Genomic DNA, 27786 nt, shown 5'->3' on the forward strand with positions numbered 1-27786 from the left:
AACTGTTGATCCAGAAGACACATTAATCATGAGACCTGGCCTGGTGGCTGCACACCTGTAATCTCAGCTATTCAAGAGGTTGAGGCAGGAGGATTCCAAGCTCAAGGCCTATCTGAGCAACATAGTAAGGCCCTATCTCAAAACAAAAGGTCAGAATGAGGGCTGAAGACACAGCCTAATGGCAGAGCCCTTTCCTAGTTTGTACAAGGCGCAAAGGTCAATCCCCAGGAATACTAAATAAATAAACTTATTTATTTGTTTATTTATACATTTATTTTATGGAGATAGGACCCCCATGTAGAGGTCAGAGAACAACTTTCAAGAGTCACTTCTGTCATGTGGGTTCTGGGGATGGAACTTGGGTCATCAGGCATGATGAAAACTCCTTTACCAGCAGAGCACCTAAAAAACAAGAGCAAAAAGTGAACAAGACAGGGAAGAGAGCTCAGATATAGAGTAAGACCTGGGCTTGGATTTCACTCACCCACCAACAGGCTGCATAATTAATTCACTGAGGCAGTCTTCTTGGCTTTCCCATCTATTAGTTGCTAAAGATCTGACTCAGGTAATTTCTGAGGTCCTCAACACCTTGTGTCATTACAATGTGCATTGGGAAAGGCTCATCAGCCCCTGGATGTGTAAGGTTGGTGGAGAGAAGACTGGATAGAAGAGAAGGGCTCCGCTCACTGAAGAAGGGCTCTTGGGGGTCCCCAGATCAGCAAATGTCAGCAGGCTGGGCAGCAAGCCAGGGGGATCCTTGTACTGCCACCTCCCCAGAACTGAGGTCATCTTTGAATGCCCTGGTGCCTGGCTATTTGCTATGTTCTAGGGATCAGAACTCATGTCCGCATGTCTCTGCGACAAACACTTTATCAACTGAGCCATCTCTCCAGCCACAACTATTTTAGTTTCCATATAAAATAGCACATTTGCCACTGAAAGGGAGAAAGTGAGGGGGCTACAACTGGGATATACAATGAATAAATTATAAATAATAAATAAATAAAATAAAAATTACCAAAACAAACAACAGAAGAAGCACATTTGCTTTCTGATCTAATGGTGCTCGTTGGGATCCTAAAGCCTTCAGGAGAGTTAAGACACAGGGAGTTAAGAACACAGATGTGAGGCAGAAAGTTAAGTCTTGGAAAAACTGTGTTACTTTCATTTAGGAGGGAAAACCTTGAAAGTCAAGAAGAGAGGATTCCCTGCCTCTTGCAGCTGGGTTTGCAAAGGCCCCAAGGGAGGAACAGGAACACCAAAGGCTGAGCAAGAGTGACTCAGGGGTTTTCTGAGTCAAGCGGAGCCTGGGGACCGGGCTGTAAGATATGGCATAGAATTAGCAAAGAGCCATTTCCTTCACTTCTCAGGGAGCCCTTAAACCAGACAGCCCAGGAGTTTCTGCCAACGGTGGTGGAGACTGGGGGTCTCATGATCAGGATGGTGCCTTTCTCCTTGGCTACAGGGAGCCATTCTAATTGGCAGAAGGTAGCAAGGAGCATGAGAAGGAGGAAGCCAAAGACTTTCAGTCCTGTGAGACTGGCCAGGCAGGGGAGGGGACACTTTTGAGAGGCACTGAAGCCATGGCAGCCTCAGGAGGACAGATGGGGCCATTATAAATTAAACATTAAAAGTCAATGTGAGAAACAGCCCATTCATAGTGTCAATAAAATTCATAGCACCAATAAAATCAAGACCAGCTACAAATCAGTTTAACAAGAGAGAAAGAGGGTCAACAGCTAACAAGACTAGGAAATCTTATTGATAGGTATGAAACAAGTAAAATATGCCATGATATTAATGTTAGCTTACAGGCAGTTCTACTAGGCTCCTCTCAGGGACCTAGCAACAACTTACAAACCTTTTTATACCAGATCTCTCGCATGGTGTTATTTCTCAGGGGCACACCTTGGCATGGGCCTGCCATGGTACCCCTCACAGCATCATATTTCATAACAATCAATAGGATTAGATATTTATCTTTACTGTAATCATCCTCACAAAATTGATGCAAACCCAATGAGAACCAAAAATGTTTGGGAAATTCACAAAGTAAGTTTAAGTTTCTTATGGGAGAAAAAAATGTCAGGACAGAAAAGGAAAAAAGTGGAGATGGGGGAGGGGAGAGGAAAGAAAAGTGAGAAGAAGGGGAGGGGAGAAGAGGGGAGGGGGAGGAGGGGGGAGAGAGGAAGAAGAAGAGAAGAAGGGAACAGGAGGGGAGAGGATCACATTACTGCCTTACCAGACACCGGATGCTTCATAAAGCCATTACAAAAAATATTGTGGTATTGGCTCAGGCGAGTGAAACAGAACAAAAAGTTCAGAAAAGCCCAAGCACACAGAAATGTAATATATGGCAATGACAATGTAATGTATGACAATCCAGTAGGAAGGAGGGTTTATTTAACTGCTGCTGCTGACATTGTTGAGGATTTCTCTAGGAAAAACAAACCCGAGACTCTGAGTGTTCACTGTTCATGGAACAAAGAAACTATATAGTAGAAAGAAATTTAAGAAACTCGATTATGTTAGAGGGAAAAGATTTTTTTATGTAACTTTGAGATATAAAACCCACAGTAAAACATATTTAACTATGTTAAATGTATTTGTTGTTTTTATTTATGTGTGTGTGTGTGTGTCCCAGGAGCCATGGGCAGGATTGATAAAGATGTCTCATTCAGGGCTGAACACTCAGAACTCATTTATTCAAAAGACTCTGACCAGTCACCAGCCTCTCCATTACCTGCTGCCCACTAAGGGTTGTTCTTATAGAAACTAGTACATCCTTGGCTCATGTGTGTGCATGCACGTTCATACGAATAAATAATCTGGAGGGTGTTCCCTTAGGGGAAGAAGATGTGAAGGACATGGTGGAGCAAAATCATGAACTTGTATTGTGTATGTTTTTGTATCATTTCACCAGGCAGGATGTTTATATGGTATGTCTTCGTGTAAACAAAATGAAGAAGATAAGCTATGGCTGTGCAACTGCTACTGCCACCACCAATAAATAAATAAATAAATAAATAAATTATTAAAAAGCAGGCATGGCGGCTCATCCCTGCCATGCCAGCAGTTTGGTGGTAGAAACAGGGTAACAGCAAGGCCAGTCGGCACCATGAACCTAAACACTGTCTCAAAACAAGCAGTGGAAAAAAAATTAAAAAGATAATATTTCCAAAGAGAATGTCACCTCACAGGCTGACCAGTTTGTGCTTGTAAGTCAATACCCTTTCTCTTAGAAGAGCGAGGAAGTGGACTGGAAGAGAGAGTAGGTCGAGGGGAGCTGATGGGTCCCATCTCGTTCCTGTGTGAGGTAGCTCAATTCTCCTTCTAGGAAACCCTTCCTGGGACACAGGCTCTCAGCCGGAGCCTCTCCTCTGGCTGTCCGTCCTCCCTTCGGAACCTCTGGGCTTTGCAGCCACCATCCTAGGTGGTCTAGCGAGGCCAAGCGCACACATACTTGCGAATACATCCGCTGCCGGTGGCTGCAGCTCTACATGCAGATTGCATAACAGTCTTCATTCAGTGATGGCTCAGGCAAACAAAATTAGGGTTGTGTCAACACATTTTAGCCAAACTCTGCCACCCAGGAGCTAGCCGGTGCCTAGGGAATTTGGCCAGAATGGACTTGGGAAGAAAATAGCCATTTTCTTTCTTTGGCTATAGCCAAACCTTTCTCAGTCTGGAGTACATTTACATAGAATAAGTTTTAAGTGAGGAGCACACTATTGGAACATGCTTTGAATTATTTACATTAGCTCAACTCCAACAGCAGAGCAGAGCCTCAGGGCTGCAGACCCAGGAAACAGTATCTTGCAGAGAATGAAGAAGCATCTTGATTTCATTACTGCTCCCGACATGTCCTGAAGCAGAGCCGAGCACCAGAGACAATGGAGACCTAGTCTAACGTTAAAAGATGTAGTCGAGCTTATGTGGCTGCTGTGTGGGTGTGGAACTCGGTTTGGGGGTGTTTTTCTTGTCCTCCCTTGTGCTCTGAGGAAGACACGCATCCTGATAGACCCTCACTGCATGACTTCGGAAGCCTCACACCTTTCTGGGGGCACGGTTGTTTACGTATGTGTCCTCTGGCAGCATTGAGAGGGAAGAACAAGTCCCTTTTTAAAAGCAGTCTCTCCTTCCATCTCTCCCCTTCTCCCTCTCTCCTCCTTGTGTGTGTATGCAAGGTGCATGTATGCTCATGTATACGAATGTGGATGTGTACATGCCATGGCACGCATGTGGAAGCTGTTGGTGCTGGTCCTCTCTGTGCCCCCTGTTCAGGTCAGGGTCGCTCATTCTCTGCAGTGCCCAGCAGGCTTGCTGCGATTCAGCTTCTATGCATTCTCCCTTCTGTGCCTCTCACCTCCCAGACAGCACACTACCGTGCCCATCTTCTCCTGCATCCTGAAGGTCTGAACTCGGATCCTCACACTTGCAAAGTACTTCACCCATGCTCCCCAGCCCAGAATGAGCCTCTTCTCAAAACTTCAGCTGAGTGAGAAATCCTTGACTGTGGGTAAAGCTGTAAGAGTCTTTTCACAGAGAATTACATCTGAAAAGCAGAGAAGAGAGAATCACTTTTAAATGGACCTGTGCAGTGTAGCTTTCTCAGAGACTGCGTATGGGCAATGGCAAAATCCTGGGTTACACGAGGGACAGATGGATAGATGGACATCTGAGTATCCACTTGCCCGGAACCTACGCATGAACTTCTGCTGGGCCTGCGCTTGCCACTTCTGGAACTAACCATGTGGTCAGAAGCATTTTGGATAGAATGTGAGCAGGGGCAGCCACATGGACAGACTCTCATGAAAAGAGGACCCACAAAAGTCAGGCTGCTTTCAAATGGCAGGATCACCAGAGGACATAGAGGAGAAGAGCACATTCAAATTTACCTTTTATAAAACTTGGAATAACAGATACTCTGAGGTGGTAGTAACTGAAAGTGAAAAAGAATGAAGCTGGGCGAGTTGGCAAAGGAGAAAAGTTAAGTTAAGGCTGACACTGGAAAGCCTGTTGGGGCTCAGTCCACCTTCTCAGTAATTTAAACAACCTGGAAGCCCAATTCACCATGTTGCCACAGCTTGCTATAACCATGGAGTACCTGGCACTCAGTGGCCACTTGCCTGAAAAATGAGCAGTGATCTTTACCAGATGCATACACCAGTAACATCATCAGAAAGTCAGAAAAGGGGTCTAGCCTGGTTATATTGATCTTGGGGGTCATAAAGGAACCTGGAAATGTGAACTAGAATGTGCAGAAAGAGTAGAATAAGAGACAAGGCTAAAACCCTACCTCAAGAGGGACTGGGAGAGGAGGAGGAGTCTGGGAGGCAGCTGGCACATGAATGGCTAGAGACCTAGGAAGAACAGCCACAGGGTAATGACCAGCCAGCCTAGTGGAGAAGGCAGAGCTGGTGATGAATGCCCTCTGACTGTATGATCTCAGGCAATCTATTTCATGCCTGTGTACCTTAGATTCCCTGTCTAAAGTGGTGACCACAACACTGCCCATCTTAGCATCGTTACAAGAATTTTAAAATAAAACTATAGACACAAGGCGAGCAACTCTTTACCTCAGCATTCACCTAGTGACCAAATGCCAAACAACAGACAAGCAAGACAAGGGCAAAAGTGTCACCTACAGAGTTGGTGCAACGTGCATTTGGATGGCAGGTCAACCCACGCAGTCTGAGCTGAGGCCCCTGTCTCCACTTTAGACCTAGGCCTATTTGTCTCAAAATGTTCTCCCCAGTCTGAGACAGCTGACCTCTACCTCTGTGACAGAGAAGGAAGAAGACAGCAAAACATCCCACATCTAACCAGCTAAAAGGTGCCCTTTAGAACAGCTAGAAGGTCAGCCATTTCCAACAAAGGTAACTATCATTTGTCCCATGAAATGAAAGTGCCTGCTGTGGGGAAGTGAAGATGGGAGCTTAGCCATGGGGAGCCATGTGAGAGCATGAAGAGAAAGCACAGTGGGGAACACCAGATGACTGCTTTGACTTCCCTAGGCTGGTTTCTGCTGGTATCTCTGTGGCCCCAGTGTGATGGTCTTAGCTTTCTGCTGTCATTTAGTCTCTAGCTTAGATACCTCAGGAGAAGTGACACCATGTTCTACACTTCTGTTGGCAACTCCAACCGACTCCCTCAATGTAGCTGCCTCTGTCAACTTCTGCTGCATGTTTAAGCTCTGTCTGTCTGTCTCTCTCTCTCTCTCTGTGTGTCTATGTCTGTGTCTCTTTCTGTCTGTCTCTCTTTCTGTGTATGTCTGTGTTTGTGTCTCTGTGTGTGTGTGTGTGTGTGTGTGTGTGTGTGTGTGTGTGTGTTTAATCTTTTACTTTGGCTTGCTCTATACTTAACAAACTCACTCATTTAAAACCTCCAACCTGACTATGGTAGAGCATTCCCTGAACCCTATGGAAGAGCAGAGCAAATGAAGAGCTAGGGCATCTGCAGCTCTGGGAATAGAACCCAGATGTAGGTAAATCAGAAGTCGGAGGTAAAAAATAAAAACTTTAGCCACTGTTTTTTCTCCCTCACAAGCACTGATGTTAGTGTATATTCCTGTTGGTTTTAATGTTTTCCCAGGTAGAACACAAGCCTTATTGAGACAGTGGCTGGGTCTGCCCTGAATCCCAGTGTTTAAAACCATGTAGGATGGGGCTGGAGAGATGGCTCAGTGGTTAAGAACACCATCTGCTCCTCCAAAGGACCCAGGTTCAATTCCACATGGCAGCTCAAAACTGTCTGTAACACCAATTCCAAATGATTTCACACTAATGCACATAAAATTAAATAAATCGTTAAAAAAAACCATGTAGGCACATAGAAGAAGTTTTTAAAGGGTCCTTTGAAGGCCTGCAAAGGAAGACATGGGTATGATGGTGGGACAGAAACTGGGGTGTAACAATCCCATTACTCCATAGAGCCTCACCCCTATAAAGTTCATGTTGAATTGTGGTGTCATGGTGATGGTCACAGCTGAGTCTCAAGAATGGCTTAACCTCACACCCTGGGAATGTGTTAGTTCTCAGAGTAGGGGACTGTGAAGGGGAGCCACCTCTCATGCTCCAGCTCTTACAAGGACTACTTGTCCTTCACTTTCTACCCTTTTATGAGCCCCTCATAGATACCACTGCTATCCTTTTGGAGTTCCCAGCCTCCAGCACTATTTTCTTTATAAATTACGTAGCCTGAGGTATTTCTGTTGCTTGTGTTATAACAACAGAAAATGGGCTAGGTGCTGGTTTGTTTTAACTGTCAACTTGAAATCTAGATTCACCTGGCAAGAAAGTATCATTGAGGGATTGTCTACACTGGGTTGGCTTGTGGGGAACTGTCTTGATTGTTAAAAAAGGTAGAATGACACAGCCCACTGTGAGCAGCACCATTCCCTAGGCTGGGCCCTGAACCGCTTAAGAGAAAAGAAAGCCAGCAAGCAACCAGGCAGGCAGGCAGGCATTCATTTCTTTGATCTTGACTGTGGCTGTACTGTGACCAGATGTCTTGAGCTCTTGCCTCTGTGACTCCCCTACAAGAATTACTGTAGCAAAGAATGATAAGCCAAATAAACCTTTCCTTCCCTGTTTTGTTCTTTATCAGGGTATTTTATCACAGCAATAGACACAAAATTACAACAGGTTGACACAGGTTTGACTACAAAGTGATTCATGTTTTTTGTTTTTATTTTTGTTTTAAATACAGATTCCCTAAGCCCCTCTCCTCTGTGCACTCTCGATAAACACCTTTGAATGAGTTCTAGCCTTTGTGGCAACATGGTAATGTTTTTTTATGCTTTCTAACCCATATGCTAGCTCAATGTACAACTGAATACAAAAAGAAAAACAAAAAACAAGCCTCTTCACAATTAGAGTCAGAGACTTTTTAAAAATAAAGTTATATTTGTTTATTGGAATTTTAAATAAAAATTTCAAAGCAAAGAGCTCAGAGGGACTGTAGCAAGAGAGTGTGGGTAGAAGGAACAGGTTAGGCCTCAGGAGGAAAATGCCAGACTAAGCAGTTTCCAGCTGATGCCGTCCCTTCTTGGCAACAAGGAATCTACTAAGAGGTAGCCATGTCCCACACAGAAGGCTTGGGAGCCTAGACAACCCAGGCCAGAAAGGCAGGGAAATGGCCCCATGCAACCAAGATTTATACCAAAAATCTCTAAACAGCCAGCAAGGAATTCCCATAAGTCTGGAGCTTCTGTCTGGTTCTAAAAATAGCAGAACTACACGTTCAAAGAACGAACACAGTGCTATTTCCTGGGAAACAAAAGAAAACAATTTTGTCATAGCCAGTAATAGAATCTGATCATTAAAAATAGGACATTATGGAATCGTGTAAAAAGGTTCCATTTCATCAGGAATGTATGTACAACATGTGGACCTACCGAGCTGGCCTCTGGTATCATCTCCCATAGCCAACGGCACCCTGTGATCTAAAGAACACTGATTTGCTTACCTTCCTCAAACAAGTAGCACAAGGGACTGACTTAGTTAGGCTTTCTACTGCTCGATAGGCATTGACCACCACAACTTTAGGGGAAAGAGTTTATGTCACCTTGCACGTATAAGTAACCGTATTCATTGCAGGAAGTCAAGGCAGGAACTCAAGTGGGAACCCGGAGGCAGAAACTGAAGCAGAAACCAATAGAGGAAAGATGTTTACTGGCTTGTCCTTCATGGGTTGTTCAGCTTGCTTTCTTATACAATGCAGGACCATCTACCCAGCGGTAGTATCACCCACAGTGGGCCAGGACCTCCAACATCCATCATTAATGAAGATCCCCCCTCCTGCCCCGTCTTATCTACAGGCCAATATGGTAGAGGCGTTTTCTCAACTGAGGTTCTCTCTTCCCAGATGATCTGAGCTTGTGTCAAGTTGACAAAACCCAGTGAGCACACTGAGCCATGTTCCTGTGTTTGCAGTGCTTTACCCCACACCCACTGAGCAAACAAAGCTCCTCAATGGCTCCAGACCCAGCTCTGAGGTAGCCCCTTGTCTGTGCTGCTATGACCTACCCAGGCAGTGTAAGCTAATTCCTTACTCTTTTCTCTACCTCTGTTTCCCAGCTCCATGCCAATGATGTAAAATATTAAGTTATGATGTGATAAATTCGATCAACCATCTCTCAGAATATTACTTCTCAGCATAGAATTGTCTATTCAGAAAAAAAAATGCTGTGTTGGGCAGTTACTTTATTTATGATTTCTCTTTTGTACAATAATCAAGCACTGATTCCTATTTTATAGATGAGAAAACTGTTTCTCTGATGTTCAGGTAGATTCCCCAGAGTTATGTAACAAGCAAGCACAATGGTTCCAAGGTCAGAGTTGTGACCTCTTCCACTACACTACAGTACCTTTTGCTTTGTTTTGTTTCTTTGTTCAGAGAGCTGGTACTCAACAAAGGAATGAAAGTCCAATGATAAGCACTTTGAAGGCAGGACCTCACCTACTTTGACTCCATTCCTGTGGCTAGTTTAAGGCCTGTACCCTCTAAGTGGCCCACAAATGTTTGAACAAGATAGTTTAAAATGTGCTAGCAGATTCCATGTCATCCCTGCCATGGCAGCATGACTGTATTTGCTTCTACAAGAAGACCAGCTCTGCAGCAACTACATAAAGGAGAAATCATCCTCCATGGTGACATGGATGGTGATCACAGCCTAACCCAGCAGGGAAGTCATCTAACCCCTGGACATGTACACACAGGTTGGAGGTGTCCAATCCCGGGAGACTTGTGAGGATGCTTTGCCACTTCCTGGTATCTGAATTACGTGCCTAGGAACTTTAGCCATTAGACAACTCCCCAGCTGGTGGGTTCCTTGTGAGGGTTAGTCTTGCCAACTTCTAGAGCCTCTGGGTTCCTGTAGAAGACAAAGCTCTCAGTATGTCTGTTGAGGGAGTTTCCAGAAAAGCTTGAGTGAAGAGAGAAGAGCCACCTTTAATGTGGGAGGCATCTGGCCTCTCAGGCTGAGTGGAGAAAGCAAGATTCACACCCTCACTCTCTCTAGTCTCTGTAGACACCCTGTGCGCAGCCTCCTCCCTCAGGCTCCTGTGACCTTACCATGCTTCCCCTGCCATGAGGAACTAACACAAGCCCTCCTTTTTTCTTTAAGTTGCTTCTGTGAGGTTGTTTTTGTCACAGAAACAGAAAAGCAAAAGATTTCCCACTTTGACCTGGCAATGAGAGCTGGGTAAGCAACCTCTGCTCCATTTGGCCTAACCACAAAAGCTGAGTTTAGTTTGCTGACTAACTGCAAGAATCAAGTCGTCTTGGGCACCCTATCATATCCACTCAACCTAATTTATCAGATTATATTTCTATCCATTAGTCCTCATTTATTTGATGTGTTAAAGGGGCAAGATATGTCAAGTAATGTTAACTGCAGAGTTCAATCCTTTAGAGCCCAGTTCAGAGTAGAGAACAGTCCCTGAGGGTGTGCTAGGCCCTAGGTGGAAGAAGACACTGGAAAGCAATTTTCACAGCCTTCTCATGGGAGGCTTGCACTTGAAATTGCTAATATCATGACTCAGGGAGGAGGAGTTGCAGGGCAAAAAGGTTTCTATCCAGTTTACATTGCCATCTTTTCTTTAAACTCTGCCAGGCTGAAACATAAACAGTGTCTTAACTCTCTGGGGCTTCCAGGAGAGAAGATGATCCATGTGGAGCCTCTCAGTCTCTGGGTTTGTCCGTGACTATGGGTGCTGCTTTTTCAAACAGACAAATAAATGAAAACAATGGGACAATTTGCCTACAGGCCTACGAGCCTGGCCTCACTGGGTATAGCTTCCAGAGCCGTCTGGCAACAACCTGCCTGAAAGCAACAAGGAGAACAGCAAAATTCTCTGGCCACACTTGTTATTTTTTCCATTGGCTCTGCACATCTGGCGCTTCTCCCTGCCACCAATTCCCAACAATCATTCACTGGATGAGTAGTTCTCCTTAGGATGCCAACACTCCATGGAGGCTGGAATTGCAGAGCCAAGCCTGAGGCCTGCTCCATCTCTCCACGGCCTTCTTTCCATAGCCCCAGCAATGAACTAAAAATAGGCACACTCTCCAGTACTGCTTCTCAAGCAAAAGAAAACAGCAGCAGACGTGGATGCTGTGAAAAGAAGACCAAAGCCAACAGCACCATGATGAAAAATGCCACCTAAGACACAAGACAGGAAAGCTGAGAGAAGGGCAGGAAGAGAAACTGAGGAAATGGTACTGTCATTAATGTCAATAATGGGAATAAATAAAGAAAGAAGGCATGTGCGATCACAGAAAGAAAGCTTTAACACGCACCAATTCGGTGACTCCCCAGCACCCAGGAGTGATGTCAGAGAGGTCTTTTCCTAACAATGGCACCTCATGGAGATCAGTTCCCTTGCTAGAGAATAACTGGCTAGAGTCTTTAAACCAGAACTTTGTGTCTCCTTCCCAAATCCAGGGCTTAGAGCAAGGGACAGGCTGCCTCAAGCAAACCTGCCCTGGTGACTTAATGCAGACAGCACTGCTGCCGCTCAAGGGAGGGGACAACCTTGTGAAAAGGAGTCAGGATTCTCAACTGCAGGGAAGACACAGGCCAGGCAAAGCTCAGCAAGTTGCTTTGGGTCACGTAGCTAGAAGAAGTGGAGCTGGAATTTGATCTCCAGCCTGCCTGATGCCAAAAAGCAGAGCAAGACCAGCCTGTTGTCCTGGCAGAAGCCTGTGGCTGCTGCCCTGCTCCTGGGAAGGATGAAAATACCCTGCCCAAGCCAAGTACCCTGTATTGGAATTCCAGCTATGCCACCTCCTAGCTTTGTGACCTTGTCCAAGTCAGGTTGCCTCTCTAATTCATGAAATGAAGAAGCCAGAATTAAAGTCTAGATAAAATTTGAGCACATGTACAGTGTGTGCGCATATCTGAATCTTTCCATAGGAATGGAGTTACACAAGGGACATGAAAGTTTCACCCCCATACAGACCCACAGCAGTCAGGGCCACATGCATGGGGGCCTGTGGGTAGTTGCAGACGTCAACTGAAGTGAATCTGATCCTCTGCCCTGGATACCCATCCCCACACCTCCTCCAAGGTGCTTTCCTGGACTAACGGCAGCTGCTGATCCCTAGATGGGAAAGCGTTTCCTAAAATAGATGCTTGGTTTCAGAGTAAGGACTCAGGCTTTGCTCCCCAGAGAACACAGGACAGCAGCCCTGGCTGGGTCAGCTTCCTTCCCAGAAGCCACCATTTTTCCTTTCCCTTCTAACTCTTGTTTACATTTCCATTCCCATATCTACTTGTTTTCCCTACAAATCAACTCGAGGGTCTGATACTTTCAAAACTGCTGAATACACCAAGAATAATTCATTTCTTTAGCCAAATGTCTGCTGAGTGCCTGCTGTGCGCCAGGGCAATTTAAAAGAAGGGCACATATGTGGCTCTCCCCAGACCCCTGAAGAAAGGTAGAGCCAGAGCCTGGAGGTATGCTGCTGTGTGTCCTCTCTGCTAAGGGATAAACAATCCTTCCCTGTGTTTGCTTATTTTACATCTGGGACTTACTGACTTCCTGGCTGTTTTTTTGTTTTGTTTTGTTTTGTTTTGTTTTTGTTGTTGTTGTTGTTGTTGTTGTTTTTGAGCCATCAACATTTTCAATTTTCCTTAGATCTAAGTTAAATCCTTTTGATTTAGTTGTCTCCCATAGCCGCATCTCAGATCACCCTACATTGCCACCCTCCCATACACCTGACTGAGATGAGACTCTTGCCACACCCTTTACCTACCATCCTCATAGCCATGTAGGACACGATTCATTCTCTTCCTCAAGAGCCATTTGAATCACCAACTTCACAGTCCAATTTCCCTTAATATTCTCTGAACTTTCCCCTCCTGGAGTTACCTAAACCCCTTAGCATACACAGCACCTTAGGAGTAAACTGTATCAACACACCTTCAAAGTGTCCTTTTACCCGTCACAACATTTTGGGGAAAAAACCCTGTACCTAGAGGCTGTCCTGTTAGCCATCTTTTTTTACCCAAGTTGACAATACCCAGAAGTATTCTTGTCAACCATATTAACCTTTCAAAGGCTCCATGACCTTGAGCTAACCTTGCCCAAACATGCATCTGCTATCTTTTATTCTTAAACAGTAACCCTAACCTCAGCATGTTCACTAATGGGCATGCCTTAAACTGAGCATGCTCAGAAATAAGTTTGTCCCTGGACTGTCTTCCTGTGAGAACATGTGTCATCTCCCCAAGTGACAGCATAGTGTTTACTTTGTTCTCAGGATAACCCCAGTGCTCTCCTCCTTGCTGTAGGTACCATCTTTCTTCATTCTATTATGTCTGGTCCTACTTCTTGGGTTATTGTACTCGCAGACAGGAGATCCCATCACGGTTAGTTACAGGTACTCAACATTTCAGTCCAGCTAAAACCTTCATATTCTCCTGCCCCCCATGGCTCCATGTCCATTGATCCCACCCATCTGAAGACTCCCCAAGTGAGGAGCGGCCTTCTTCCACACTGATGGCTGCTTACCTGCAAACTCTGTCCACCTTCGAGAACACCCAGGGTAGCCGTCAGGAAAAAGAAAAGTTTTGAAACAATTCAAGCTTGTGTGATCTCTGACTCCTGGTTACCACTCTGCGCCGTGACTTCTCTCAGTCTAGCCATGATCTTGTAATACCTTTGAGAGTGGAACTTGCATCCTAGTCCCTTTGACATACAGCCATGATGCTGGACCAGAGGAGTGGCTGAGTTCTGTGAAAATTAGGGACTGAGCTACATACAATATATCTTTCCTACTGGCATATGTGCAAAGGCTTTGCCAAATTCTGATGGCTAAACAAAAGCCAGCAGTCCCCAGGGACTCATGAAGCTTCTACCAAGGAGCCAGTTCCCTTCTCACAGTCAGAAGGGAGAAATGGATCTCTGTGCTGCCTCTCAGCATTCCGAAGTGCATGCTGGCCTCCAGGCTTCCTCAGTATCAGGAGTACACAGTTACTCAGAATCCATTCAGGCATCCTGGCTCTTCTCACCACACCCCTTACCCTAAACTTCTCCAGCTCATGGGCTCCTCCCCCCACCCTCCCCCCTGCCCCAGCCATGAGCTGTCCTCCTCACTGTCATAACAACCCTGCTATTTCGGCTATGTTCCTTTCTTTGGCCCCCTCTCTTGGTCCTCTTCTCTTTTTATCACCCTTTCTCTCACACACCCCACTCCCCAGGCTCTCTCCTCTCCTGGCCAGGCCTAGTCTGTTGGCCATGTTCAGTCTACTACTTTTTCTCTCTACTCTGGATTCTTTCGGATGCCTCTGGGTGTTCTCGCCCTCATATCTACAACAAATCCTCTGTTTAACCATAAGTTGCAGCAATCATGCCATCAGTTTATACCATGCCCTGGTTCATGTGTAGAATGCAAAAACTAAATAGGACATAAAGGAGCTAATTATATAACCTGGGGTGTGCCAGACTGAAGAACTGAGGTGTAAGGACGTTCCCCTATTGGTTGCTGTGACCAAGTACCCAGCAAAAAAGTAATTTAAGAAAGAAAGCACTTGTTTGGGCTCACAGTTTGAAGGGATATAGCCCATCACAGTAGGAAAGGCTTGGGGAAAGTCAACACGTGAGGTACCTGGTCATGCTGTGTCTGTTGTTGGGAAGTAAAGAGAAGCAGGAAGTGGAGCCTGACTATCAAATATTCTACCTACTTCAGGTCCCACAGCCTTCTAGAAACAGCGGAGTACCAAGTGCTCAGACACATGAGCCTGTTGGAGGAGGCAGGCACGGCACCAACATCTCTGACAGAAATATCTTAAACATGTCCTAAATCACTACAGTTATATGCCTTCTGAGGAGGAACAGAGATGTCAAAAGTGATTTTGTTGTGTACTAAGCTGAAAAGAGGCTCCCAGAAGTATCATCCAGGAGAGTATATTAGATAAGACACTGAAATGGTTGTAATTCTAAAACCCAAGCCAGGGGAACCTGCCTAGACTTGCTGGACAGTGGGGGAAAGAAGGTTGCTGTATGAGATGGCATTTTTTTCTTTATGACCTCTCTAAATCCCCAATACACTCAGATGAGTAGGACCTGAACTGGGGCACAGAAGATCCAGTTTGGGTTCCTACATTAAATAGCTAAGTCGGGGCTAGGGTGGCACATGATGCCAAGCCTGAAGTCCTAAATTTGATCCCAGATGGTCGAAGGTGAGAACAGACTCTCATCTCTCCACAAGCATCGCATGGCATGCACACACCTCCATGTACACACAAGCACACAAAGTAAATAAACATGAACTAAAGAAGTAGACAAGTAATCTTGGGTAAGTTGCTTCACATCTCTAGATCCCATTTCCTCAGCTCAAAGTTCTAATAACCTAAGATGAAATTTGGCAAAACTGCCAAACCATCTTAGACATGCCATAAATTATGGAGCCTTCTCTCTGCCATTCTTTTCAAAAGGATTTTCCTTCATTGCATCAGTGCTGTCTGGGGTTGTGACTGTTTACCCAACTATGTTCTGTGCCAGTTTTACCTTACTGGGAATCTTTAGCTCAATACTCAGTAAAATGATGTTGTGTCTTATGTTTCAAAGGCATAAGAGGAAGAGAAAGGACTCTTTAGGAGGTCTCTCACACACATGGGAAAGCACAGTCCACCTTCAAAACTGGTAGAGGAATGCTAGAGTGATTTGAAAACAGTGTAAAAATCCCCAGGATTAACCAACAGCTCTCACTGGTGCCTAAAATAATTTATGAAGTGTACTAGGCTCTCATGGTGTGAAGATATCTGTAGCACTGTCCTGTAGAGGTCTGTGGGAGTGTTCATTAGCATTGTGAAGTCAAGAAATAACCAAAAAGGAGAAGCATGCATGATGTGGTCACAAGAGCAAGGCTTCTAAAGAGAAACATTGTCTTTGCTACTGCTTTCTAACGCTGGACTAAACAGGATGCATGGAATGGTGTTTGGAATCTGGGTTCCATTCTGCTCCTTGTGAAGCTGCTTTTAACTCTGGTAGTCTATTTAACATACAAATGAATCAAAATTTCAGCTCCATTTTAAACTTGAGGAGTTTAAAACTAAAAGCAGTGTCTAAACGCGTACCTATCAGATGTCAGAGTCTCTACTCTTTTTACACCACATCATAAATGTATAACGTAACCTGAATAGGTCTTAGTTTCCAGCCAACTTCCCTTGTCTTTCACCTGACTCTTGCTTCACCATGGCTGTGCTCACACCCACCTTGTCCTTTGTGTGACTTGATCCAAACCTGGCTATGGTCACACATACATGAAACTGGAATGGCTCCATCCTCACAACGGCATGTAGAAAATCTTCCAGACTTTTCATCACACTTCTGATAGAACACATTGAGAACTAGAAAGCTTTTTGAAGAACAGGAATTATGTAAGCTCCTAAATTTCTTGTGGTGGAATTTCAGCTTCACATTATCCAGGTGTGATTCATTTACTCATTCATCCATTGCTGACTCCAAAATATTTTCTTTTATAATTTTTTTAAGTTTTTTAACTTCATACGAGAGCATTTGCTATATTCACAGCATTTCCACCCTCCTCCAGCTCCCCCTGCTTCCCACACACAGTCCCTCATCTCTGTTCTGTCTTCAACATATATCAAGTTCAAGTTCCATCTCCCTGGAGTTAAGCTTTAAATGTATCCAGCATGGTTATAATAAACTATGCCCCAAAAGGAGGTATTGTCCTGGCCAGCAAGTATCCTAAAAGTGGGTAGGAGTCAGCTGGCATACCTTCAAGGGGACACACTAAGACATTGAGAACTAAACAGATAGACACCCCTAAAATGTCTCCCAGACTGTCAATATTGTAGTCTATGCAATATGCAAGGATAAACTACTCATGAATGTAGTCTCCTTTGCCTCAAGCCCCACCCCTGACCTTGTCCATCATTATCATCCTCTGACAGATTCCCCAGGATCCTCCTGACTCTCAAAGGCCAGTTCTAAGAACTGGAAGTCTTTGCACGGTCCTCATTGCCCATGTCTGTTCCTTCTTCCTCACCCGTCTGAAAGTTCCTGAAGATTGGAACCATGTCTAACTCAGCTTTAGGTGGGAACAAAATTCAACACAACATTTAACGAATGATAGAGAAATACACTAATTTCTCAGCCAAAGTCCTTTGCTAAAACCCGTTGGTTTTCTCCACTGCCAGTGAACTCACCCACTCTCGCTTTTCAAAGATAAACTCTCCTTTTATCTTGGCTCATGGTCCACCACAGCGGGGAAGTCCTGATGGCAGGAGCTTGGAATAGCTGATCACATTGTGTCCTCACCAGGAAGAAAGGAGTGATGATTGCTGTACTCAGCTTGCTGTCTTCTCTTTTATTTAGTTCAGGATCCGAGCCCATGAAAAGAGGGTGTTCGCAGTTAACCTGATGTAAGTTACCCCCCAGGAACACCTGGGGGCTTGTCTCCCAGATATCCTTAGAGCTTGTCAGGTTAGCAATCAGTTTTAACCATCATGCTCTGTCAGAGGGATGACTGGAAAACAAAGCCACATCCATGGCAGAGAATCTGAGAACACTTTAAGATGCTGCCCAAAAAGTTGCAATGATGTTTATGAATAACTTAAAGGGACAAGATGGCGTCCTCAGGAAAACCTTTGTGGGGAGCCCTAATTAGAGAGATGGGAAAGGAAAATCTCTAGAACCCAGAGAAAATAACTGTATGGAAAGAGCCACCTAACAAGGGGCCTCGGAAGATGAGTCTGTCTTCAGTGACTTAACAGGGATGAAGCCAAAACACACCAAGCTTATTTTCTCTCACTATGGTCACTTGCCAAAGCAAACAGGAAGACAGGGCATAGTGAGTTCATCGGCAAAGCTCACTCGGGTCAGCTCCCAAGGCTGACTGCAGAGGGTGGGGCTTAGTTACCAAGAACAGACAGACCTCTCTTACCCACTTCTTAATTTATAGACCCTGGTCATGCAGCTGTCCAGACCCACAAATGAGGCCACAGAGGAAATAGTCCACATGGAAAGCAGCCTGGTTGTAACTTCCCCCAAGTGAACTCTGTGTTAAAACTGCAAGAGCCCAAGGAGAACAGATGAGGCTCTCACTGCATACACTCTGGAAGCCACCTACAGTCCAGTGTGGCCCAGAAGGCATGGCTGCCAGAGCATGAGGAAGCTGGGCACGTGACATCTGGACTCAGGAAACAGCGATGGAGGCCACGCTCAGATCTCGGTTTCTTTTATATTACTGAGCTCAGGACCCCAGCCCGTGGGATGGTGCAACCCATACTCAGGCTGAGTCTTTCCTCCTCAGCTAACCCTCCCTGTCAGTGACCTCATAGACATGTTCAGATGCGTGTTTCCTGGGGGCATTCAAATTCTAGCAAGCTGGCAATCAAGACTAACGACAGAATGCAATAAAATGTGCAAACTGCATGAAGCTCGGGAGTCCTAACTCTGGAACTGACTTCTAGCTCAGTTACTTTGGGCAGTTCTGCCTGGAGCACAATTCCCTTCCATCTGCGACACTCCCTGGCCTCTCCCTGGCCTGCTAGCCAGTGTTCCTTGCTGCACAGGCTGGGCAAATATCACCTCATAGGTGCACGGCAGTGTTCTGCCTGGGTCTTGAATCCTGGAGTAAAGGAAGGTGAAGGTTTGAGGCCAGAAATGCAGATTCTTCTCTGCTCAGTATAATTGTTACAATGCCTTACGTATTGCCGAGGTTATTTGGTTTTTATTTTTATTCCTTAAAATAATTCAGAATAAACTATAAAAGGAAGAGTATATAAGACCAATTAAAAAGAACTGGTTTACATCTGTATGTCAGGTTTTAAGATCTGTCACTGCAGTGCTCTTTCTGTAATCCCCACATCTTAAGGGCACCAGAAGCCACCTCAAGCCAGTTACATATTGTTATCCACACTCCTGATAATGTAATGTCTGCTTTTGCTCAGGGCCTTAGGGCCTGCCCTGAGTAGCAGCCCTTATCTTGCCACAAAAATATAGTTTTAGCTGACCAGCAATCTCAGAGTCTTCCATCCTAGCCGTTTCCTCAAACTCCGGAGTGATCCTGTAGAGATTTTCAGCCTTGGGTGGTTGCCCTTGTCATGCTACAATGCACAGTTGCCTCACAGCACTCAGAAAGGAGCTGACGGCTGTCAACCAAGCAGTGACCTCACCCAGAGTTATTCCTCTGAAATGCACATTGTGCCGTGAGGTGGGGAAACACCATCTCCATCTTCAGTCCTTCTTGGTGTCTGACCTCACATCCTAAATCATCAAACAAGTCTTGCCTAAACCACAGCCTCCACCCAGAAGTAGGCCAACACAGCCTTTGAATTTATAAAGAATGCCATCCCTTACATTCCCTTCAAGTCCTTCTGTGCCTTTGCTACTGGGTTACCAATGTACTCCTGGGAAGTCAATTAAATGGTGAAAGCAATTCTACCCACACTCAGAAAATTAGAACACCTCAGGAAGAGGCTCACCCTTAGGAAGGTGTTTGTATCCTACACAGGCCACTACAGCTGTGCAGCTCCTACTGTCTGTTTGACTTCTCTATCACTCTGCCTGCTGGTACCTGTGTTACAGGGTTCTAGAAGCTGAATAGAAAAGATGCTTGCAATGCTGCCACGGACTATGACTGACACACGGGCTCAAATACAGCATGGAGACCAGAGGAGGAGAGACAGAGGGTGGCTCTCTGAGGTACTGGTGGTTGGTATTAACTCCTGGAATAAAGATGGCATCTAAGCTGAGTTGGGATGCTGGCACGGAGCAAAGACAAGCTCCCTCTGAAATTTCCCATGTGCTCTCTCGGACTCGGAAGGAGATGATTTTTTTATTAAACTGAAGTTATGGAGTAGAGGTTTGAACTCAAGACAATGTGGTCCAGAGCTGTCACAGAGATATAGAAGTGAAGACAGTACAGACAGATAGTATAGTGATTACATGAGCCTTGTGTCCAGATAGACCTGAGTTCAAGTCCCACTTCTGTCTTTTCCATATGTGACCTGGGAAACACTCAGCATTGCAGCTTCAGTCCCACTACTCTACAATCAGTTTACTGGTACATGACTGGCACATATAAACCATAGAAATTCATAGATAGCTGGCATGCTGGGCATTGTAGTATACTTTTATAATCCTAGCACTTTGGAAGGTGGAGGCAGGGGGATCAGGGTTCATAGCTGGTGTCAGATACATAGAGTACAAGTCCTGCCTGAGCTACATGAGACCCTGTCTTAAAACAAACTGACATAAATAAATAAACAAACAAGATCAGAGGAATTGGTAAAAAAAAAAAAAAAAAAAAAAAAAAAAACAGGTTTGGCACATAGAAAGTGTAGCATACGTGGTACTTTTTATATTAAAAGGAAATACTACCCAATCCCTCCCCCTCCCCAAAACACACAAATGATGGTAACCTTGGGTATGGTGGAGACACTGAAGAGGAGCCAGGGAAAGACACAAGCTGTGGTGGCCAGGAGAACTAAAGAAACTTAGAAAGGGCTGGGCGGATAGGGTGTGGCATTACCCAGGTCCCCAGGGAGGGTAAGTCTGTCGTCCAGGCTAAAAGTGAAAAGCATTGAACTCAGGCCAGTTGACCTTGCTGCCTTCGGAGACAGAATGTCAACTGGGACCCAGAAGAAAGGTCTCAGGTGAAAGTCTGCGTTTGTGGAAGAGTAAGCGGGAAACAGATGGTGGGAAGGCACACTTGTGCCAGGCAGCAGCATCTCGGGGAGATTAGGATAAACCTAAACTATTCAACCCAGAGGCTACGGTGCCCCTGTGGGTGTGGCATGCTCCAGATGTTTGCTGTGGGGAAGGCTGGCAGTTTAAAGGCAGCCAGCCAGCCAGGCAGGCAGGGAACAGGCTTAGCAAGAGTGTGTCAGCATGTCTGCAACCACAGTCTGCAGCCTGCATCGTCAGAAATGATTAGGGAAGCCAGAATGAGAGGGACCAGGGCTCAGCACCTCCTGCAAAGAACAGAAAGCCAGGGCTTTCCCTCTTTCCCTCTTTCCCAGGGCTGATTGTGAGAGGCACTGAAGGACACAGACATCGAAACAGAGGAAGGAAACTCGAAGTTGGCCAGAACTGAGGTGTGTGTGTGTGTGTGTGTGTGTGTGTGTGTGTAGGTGTATGTCCCAGTAAGTTTAATTTGGGGTTGCTTCCACGAGCATGGGTGAGAAGCTATTCACAGGAACATGGGCATCTCACCAGTGGTTGCGCCGCTAAAGAAAATCTCTCTCTTCTCTCTGCAGTCTTTAACTACATACAGATTATCCGAGAGAGAGGCAGAGCCTCCTGAGCCCCTCCCCCTGTGCCATGCCTTTAGGACCTGCCATTTATTGTTGTTCTCAGGGAAGCCTGCCATCCAGCCAGGGATGACTCATTCACTTGGTCATTCAATAGTTCCTTATTGACAACTACTACATGCCACACAGAATTTTAAGCACTGGAAAACACTACACTGAAGCAGCAGGCACAGGCCTCTTCCTCACACGGCTTATCTTCGATTTGAAGAAGTCCAGACAGTAAACAGACATTAGATGAGATCATTGTCTTGGCTTGAAGACAATGACACTGGAGAATGTGGGAGAAGAGGACAGGAATGGGCACTACGAAGCTTTCTCCAGACAACACAGTCCAGTAGGGTCACCTGAACAGGGAAGGCTGGTCAAGGCTCCACACAGGACATACGTGCTACTGTGATTAAAGCTCTCACTTCTTTCCCTCACGTTTCCAAAGCGAGTGGCAGTATGCCTTTGACATCTCTCCCTTTCTTAGATCTTCCCTATGACTGAAGCTGTTCTAGAAACTACTTTCCAGTCAGTCTTTATACTCATTTGACATATGCTATGTGTGCCCCGCGTGTACTCTGCTACCCTCACCAAGAGACAGTAGAGAAACCGGCACCTGACCGTGACCACGTGGGCCACAGAAAGAATTCAAACACCAACAACAGCCTGTATGCTGAATGCTAACTGCATTTAGACCAAATGTAAACTCTGGGTTATTTATAATGGCCAATATATAGAAACAGCCCAAATGTTCATTGAAACATGTGATTAAGTTTATATCTATGCATGTTTTTCTGCTAAAAAAAAATGTAGTTAAATCGGCATTGTGCACTTAAAAATCTATGCAGAGGTACAACTCACTGTGTAAGTCTTCTTACCACCAAAACATTTCAGGATTTTGAATAGGCTATTACATTTATTTGCATAACGGTATCTTTGATATCCATGGTACCAATGCGCCCAGACCAAGCAGATTCCACACACTGTGTGTCCAGTGTTTGTGGATTCCACTTAAATAGGCTGTTTTTATAAAAACAAAAAAACAAAACAACTGAATTTAGGAATGGTTTTATGCAAGTGTGCCCACATATATCACTCGTGGGTGTGTTTGTCCCAATAAACGTATACCTGGTGGCGTATGAGATCAGAAATCAAAAGGAGAGAAGTTTCTGTTTGGCTGCGATGAGAATAAAGCAAGCCTGCTGCTCAGTGAAAATTCTGTTTCTCGAACTCAGCCAAAAGCAGGCTGGCTGAGTCCTAAAAGGCAAAGGCTGGTTCCCAGGTGGCCATAGTGTTCTTAAATAACTAAAGACACAGAAGGGAAGCGGTGACTTCAAGACATGACAGCCAAGAGGTGATACAGCCAAGCAGATGCTAGATGAACATCAGTCTATAGGCACAAGGAAAGGGGCTAGTGGTGGAGCTATTGCCAGAATGGCTCAGGCAATAGCAACTGCCTGGCAAAACAGATTAAATCTGCTTATTAGAATACCCTTGGTGTTCTGCATGCTTACCACCCCAAGGCTCCTTGGGAGTAGAAGATATAGCTAAGACTCGGCATAAAGGTGAGGGGCTAACAGGAAGGAGAATAAAAATCTCTTTCTTCCAAAGTTTCAAATGTCCCCACAATCTTTCCTAACAAGTAATTTTCCTTCATTTTGTGCAGTAACAGCAAGCCATGTCCAATGAAGCACGAAAATGTGTGCTTCAGAGCAGCCAGGCTCTCCATGCTGCAGGCATGATGTTTTGTTTTAAGAAGGCATTTTAGCTAGGCAGCAGATTTTGAGCAGAGGTCTTAAAGAGCCATCTTCCAGGACGATCTGGTCCAGACCAGAATCAAGGAGGGAGCTGCACGGAATAAAAGTGCTTGGAGGCCCCTTGGCAGAGCCCTGCTTCTGTGACAGCACTTTGGTCCCTGGTCCTGTAGCATCTCTCGCTCCTTATGTACCCAGAGAGGGTGCCCATGCCTAGAAGCGCTGCGTCGTGCAGGGTCTGTGGCCTGAGGGCATTACAGTGAACCAACATGAGCACCTGGCTGCCTCTGGCCCAGGGTTCTTCCCTTGCAAAAGCTCTTGGCTCAAGCCAGGAAAGAACACTACCAGGTTTTTCTTGGCTTTTTATAGGGTGTTGATCCAAGGATCTGTTTTTACATTTGAATGCAGCAGTTAACTGTAGCATAATAGATTGCAGACCTTAGAGAAAAATTGCTGAGAGGCTTCAGCAGAGAACAGAGGGCTGGCTGCAGAGAACTGCACTGTCAGCAGGTTCAGGCCGGGCGCTCGGCCACCACTGCCTTTCTTTTTAAAGGAGTCATTGACCTTCCACAGGCCTGTGTTAAAATGGGGTGTGTGGAGAATGCTGCCAGGCATGATGGGATTGGAAGGGACCTCTTCAGAGTCTGGGAAGCTTTCGTGTTTTTTTTTTTTTTTTTTTGGTCTGTATACTGTCATGGAAATTCTGCGTGTGACTTAGAGGCCTCTCTGGCTCTGAGCCAGGTAGAAAGGTTTGGAGGGTGGGGGTGGGGACAACAATTCAACTGGGAAAAGACCAGAGTGGAAAAGCAGCTGTCTTGGCTCAGCCCCCAAAAGTATGCAAAGGACCAGTACCCACTGTGAATACAGGAGATGAAGGAAGACTCTGAAAGTTAGGATGAAAGAGCCTGTATCCCTGTCAGAGGGCACCAGACTTGGTTAACATGATGAGAACCTGTTACAGACAGTTCTCGGTGTCTCACTAGACACACCGTTCATTCACTCATTCATTCATTCATTCATTCTGCAGACAGTCCCTAAGTCCTACTGTGTTTGAGATACACTGTGTTCACAGAGGCGACAGTTTCAACCTGCTACTCCATGGGACTGACAGCTGAGCGAACCCTGCCACTCTGAAGGCTGTAGATGGCAGGAGACCAGAGCTGCAACTGGGGGAGGGGTGTGAATTCCTGCTAATCTTGTGCTGAGAAGCCAAGTGACTTAGTGTCTTCCCTGGAATTGTCAAGTACCAATGACACAGAGGCTGCAAGTGTCCCCTTCTCTTGTGAGTTTTGCTTTCTAAGGAGCTTTACATTGACACTTCTGAAAAAGGCAGTGTGCCCCAGTGCAGGCTTTTAGGAGGAAACAGGGTGGAAAGGGACTTGCAGAAGACTGCCTTTCTAGAAACACAGATGTCACTTGGGCAGGCAGGCTGCTAGCTCTGGGCTTTAGGCATTCTGGAGCTGAGATGGAGGTGGAAACCATCTGGCAGGATAGAAAACAGAAAGCCCATGGCTAGCAGCCACTACAGCCTCGGCTCCCCACAAGCATAGACTTGTTTTCTGTTAAGCTCTCTGGAGTCTGGGTGTGAGTGTGTGTGAGTGTGTGTGAGTGAGTGTGTGTGTGTGTGTGTGTGTGTGTGTGTGTGTGTGTGTATGTGTGTTTTACAGCCTGAAGAGAAATGGCACATGGCAACTTGCTGAGCTAAAGAGGTCAGAGAACAGATGCAAAAGAGTTAGCTAGGGAGCTGGTCCTGGCTGGCCGCCAGAGCCACTATTATTATTTTTTTTTCTGGTTGATAATCACAGTGCTTGAAGATGATGAATACCTTTAGAGTTGGGGAGGGGGGGTCTGGCTTCTTGGACAGCTTTTTAACAGCAACACAGATCTCCCTACGGTGGGACCGTAGGGGCAAAGCGATCTACCCCAGCGCACGGGCAACACAAGAATCCTGTGCTGCTGGCCTTATTTCAGCAACTCTGAAAATCCAAAGATGCTCTGAACATGGCCCTCCCACCGTCCCGCTCCATAACTCAAATGAAGCACCAGAAGTCAAGCGATTGTACTGTGTTTCAGCTTTCCTGTTTGCTTCTGTGACTTCAGGCTCTCCCCAGCTCTCACTCTTCTACTCTGAAAATGTCAGGCAACTTGAGTTTTGATGTACACAAATATATTTTCCAGCTGCTTTTTATTTTTTGCCTCTTATTGAGTTAAAGGTACTAGAAACAGTCCTTAAAGGGGGAATTTTATTATTTTTCAATGTAGGCTGACTCAGATGTGGTCTGCAATGAAGTTTTTACTGTGGTGCTATCTGAGAAGAAAAGTTCTGCTAAGGAGTGAGGACAAGGAAACAACCCAATGCTGCTCAACCTACAGCAAAGGCACCTACCCCCATGCAAGCATTTGTACGCTACTTACAGAGCCTGCTCCCTTCTTAAAAGCTAATTCTCGAAGAACTTAATAATAACACGATTAGGCCATTTTCACTACTCCATTCATAAGAGATTCAACAAAGTACTCTCCTTTGCAAATAATCTCTTAAAGTTAGATTGAAAGCATAACATCGCTGCAGGTTAGAATTTTCTGAAATCAAACTGCTAAATAGATGAAAAAGAAGAGCGTGGAAGGCTGGAGAGACGGCTCAGCAGTTAAGAGCACTGGCTGCTCTTGCAGATGACTGGGTTTGGTTCCCAGCACACAGACAGCATCTCAACAACTGACTGTTGCTCCAGTTCTATGGGATCTGTCACACCCTCTTCTGACTTTGGTGAACACACAACACATGCATGGTACATAGACATACATGCAGACAAAACATTAGTACACATAAATGAGGTAAATAAACCTTTAAAAAACAAACCTGTGTAGGAGGATGGGTAGGAAGGTGGATCTCACATAGTTTGCAAGATCTGTGGCCTGCATTCCCTAGGGGAGTGGCTACCAGTCAGAAGCCTCCTTGGACCTAAAAGGATTTCCGTTTGCTCAAGATTTTTTTCTCCAACCAAGACAGGATTTCATCCATGGCCATGTGTGAAGTCCTAGAGCAAGCCACTTGCAGGACTGAATCAGAGTCCCATGAAAGCCTCTCTTCCATCTTTCTCACGGTTGGTTACCAGGGCTTGAAATAGTCAGGGAGGGTGGAGGATGTGTACACTCGGCTCAGTCTTGACCAGCCTGGCGCGGCTTTGACACTCTGATTGCCCTCCACCTCTAACGGTCAGTTCCACTCCTGTGCTGGCAGTTTAGCCAACATACACCCTCCTAAGGCAGGATTGCCAAGGAGGGTGCAGGACTATAGCCCCCTCTCAGCTCTCACAGAAATCCCCCAGATCTCCTGTAGGTAAATTAATAACTGCTAAATATCTGGCTTCAGATATGGTTTACTTCAGACTCCACACAGCCCACCTTCCAGAAGGCAGAATTAATGCTATTTAATGACATGATGCTCTGCCACATGGTTGGGAAATCTTCCATTCAAAAGGGAAATGATTGATGATTTTCTTACTCAAATTAAACATTTTCCACATCCTCTCTCTCCCTTTGAGTCAGAAGCATCCTTTACTGGGCCAACAGTCTTCTTATATTCTCCCTTAACTTTTTAATAAACCCAAATATTATTCATTTGTCCAACTCTGTCTTTGATATCTCCTAAATTTTCCATAAAGCTTCTTTAAAATGCCTTCTTACTATGCTTACAAAATCAGAACATTTAAAAAGTCACAGTCTTGCCACTCTCAGTTTATAAAATTCAAATTGAGTACAATGTAAATTACATGTGAAATAGGACTGCACCCTTATAAGGTTTCAAATTACTCCCGGTACATGATTCTTGATAAAAAGTGGTGTGCCCTTCCTTCTAGAGTGTTCCTGGAGTTACAAAAACGAATGCAAAGTCACATGATACATTCTCTCTCTTCCTCTTAGCATGTCTGTGCCTCCTCAATGTTTGCATATTAAAGAGCTAACCCCCACTAATAAGAGTTTGGAAACCTATCTTTAAAGAGGTAATTAAGGTACAGTAAAGTGGATCTTCACTCAATATGATGCACGTTGACTAGGAACTCTGGATATTGATATATGTATAGAAATAGTCATTATACTCCCTTACAATGTAAGGGCAAGACCTAGGCCTTAAAAACCCACGGCCTTAAAAACACTGTTTTATACAATATGGGACAACTCAGAACAGGGGATAGCCTGATCTCAACAATCATTGAGGGAAACACAAATTAAAACTACGTTGAGATTCTATCTTAGCAGTCAGAATGGCCGGCATCAAGAAAACTGGCAATAAATGCTGGCGAGGATGTGGGAAAAAGGGAACTCTAATTCACTGCTGGCAGAAATGCAAACTGGTGTAGTCATTATGAAAATCACTAGGAAGTTTTTAATTAAAAATCAAATTAGAGCATGACCTAGCTATACTACTCCTAGGTTTATACCCAAAGGACTCCATAACCTACTGGAAAGATATTTGCACCCTGTGTTTAATGCTGCTTGAGCCACGGTAGCAAGAAAATGGTATCAGCCTATTTGTCCATCAACAGAGGAATGGATAATGAAAATGCAGTACATATGGACAATGGGACTATATTCAGCCATACTGAAAGTGAAATTATGGAAATTTGGGAAAACCTGATGGAACTAGAAAGGATTATGCTGAGAAGAGACAAGAACCACATTCTCTCTCATATGCTAATCCTAACCTAACATGTACATGTGAATGGATGTAAATGAGAATAAATATGGGCAATTCCC

At 45.1% G+C, this 27786-nt stretch overlaps 1 long non-coding RNA gene across 1 annotated transcript in view; it reads right to left on the bottom strand.

Annotated features, from left to right (window-relative positions):
- Positions 1–263: 263 nt before the first annotated feature.
- Positions 264–27786, bottom strand: part of LOC132648357 (uncharacterized) — a 114969-nt gene continuing 87446 nt past the window's right edge. Inside the window, exons 2-3 of the long non-coding RNA XR_009586744.1 lie at positions 4367–4555; positions 264–402 (exon numbers count right to left, since the gene is read on the bottom strand). This is a non-coding gene — a long non-coding RNA (uncharacterized LOC132648357). The remainder of the gene's footprint in view (positions 403–4366; positions 4556–27786) is intronic.

Source organism: Meriones unguiculatus, chromosome 1, assembly GCF_030254825.1.
Source record: "Meriones unguiculatus strain TT.TT164.6M chromosome 1, Bangor_MerUng_6.1, whole genome shotgun sequence".
NCBI lineage: Eukaryota > Metazoa > Chordata > Mammalia > Rodentia > Muridae > Meriones > Meriones unguiculatus.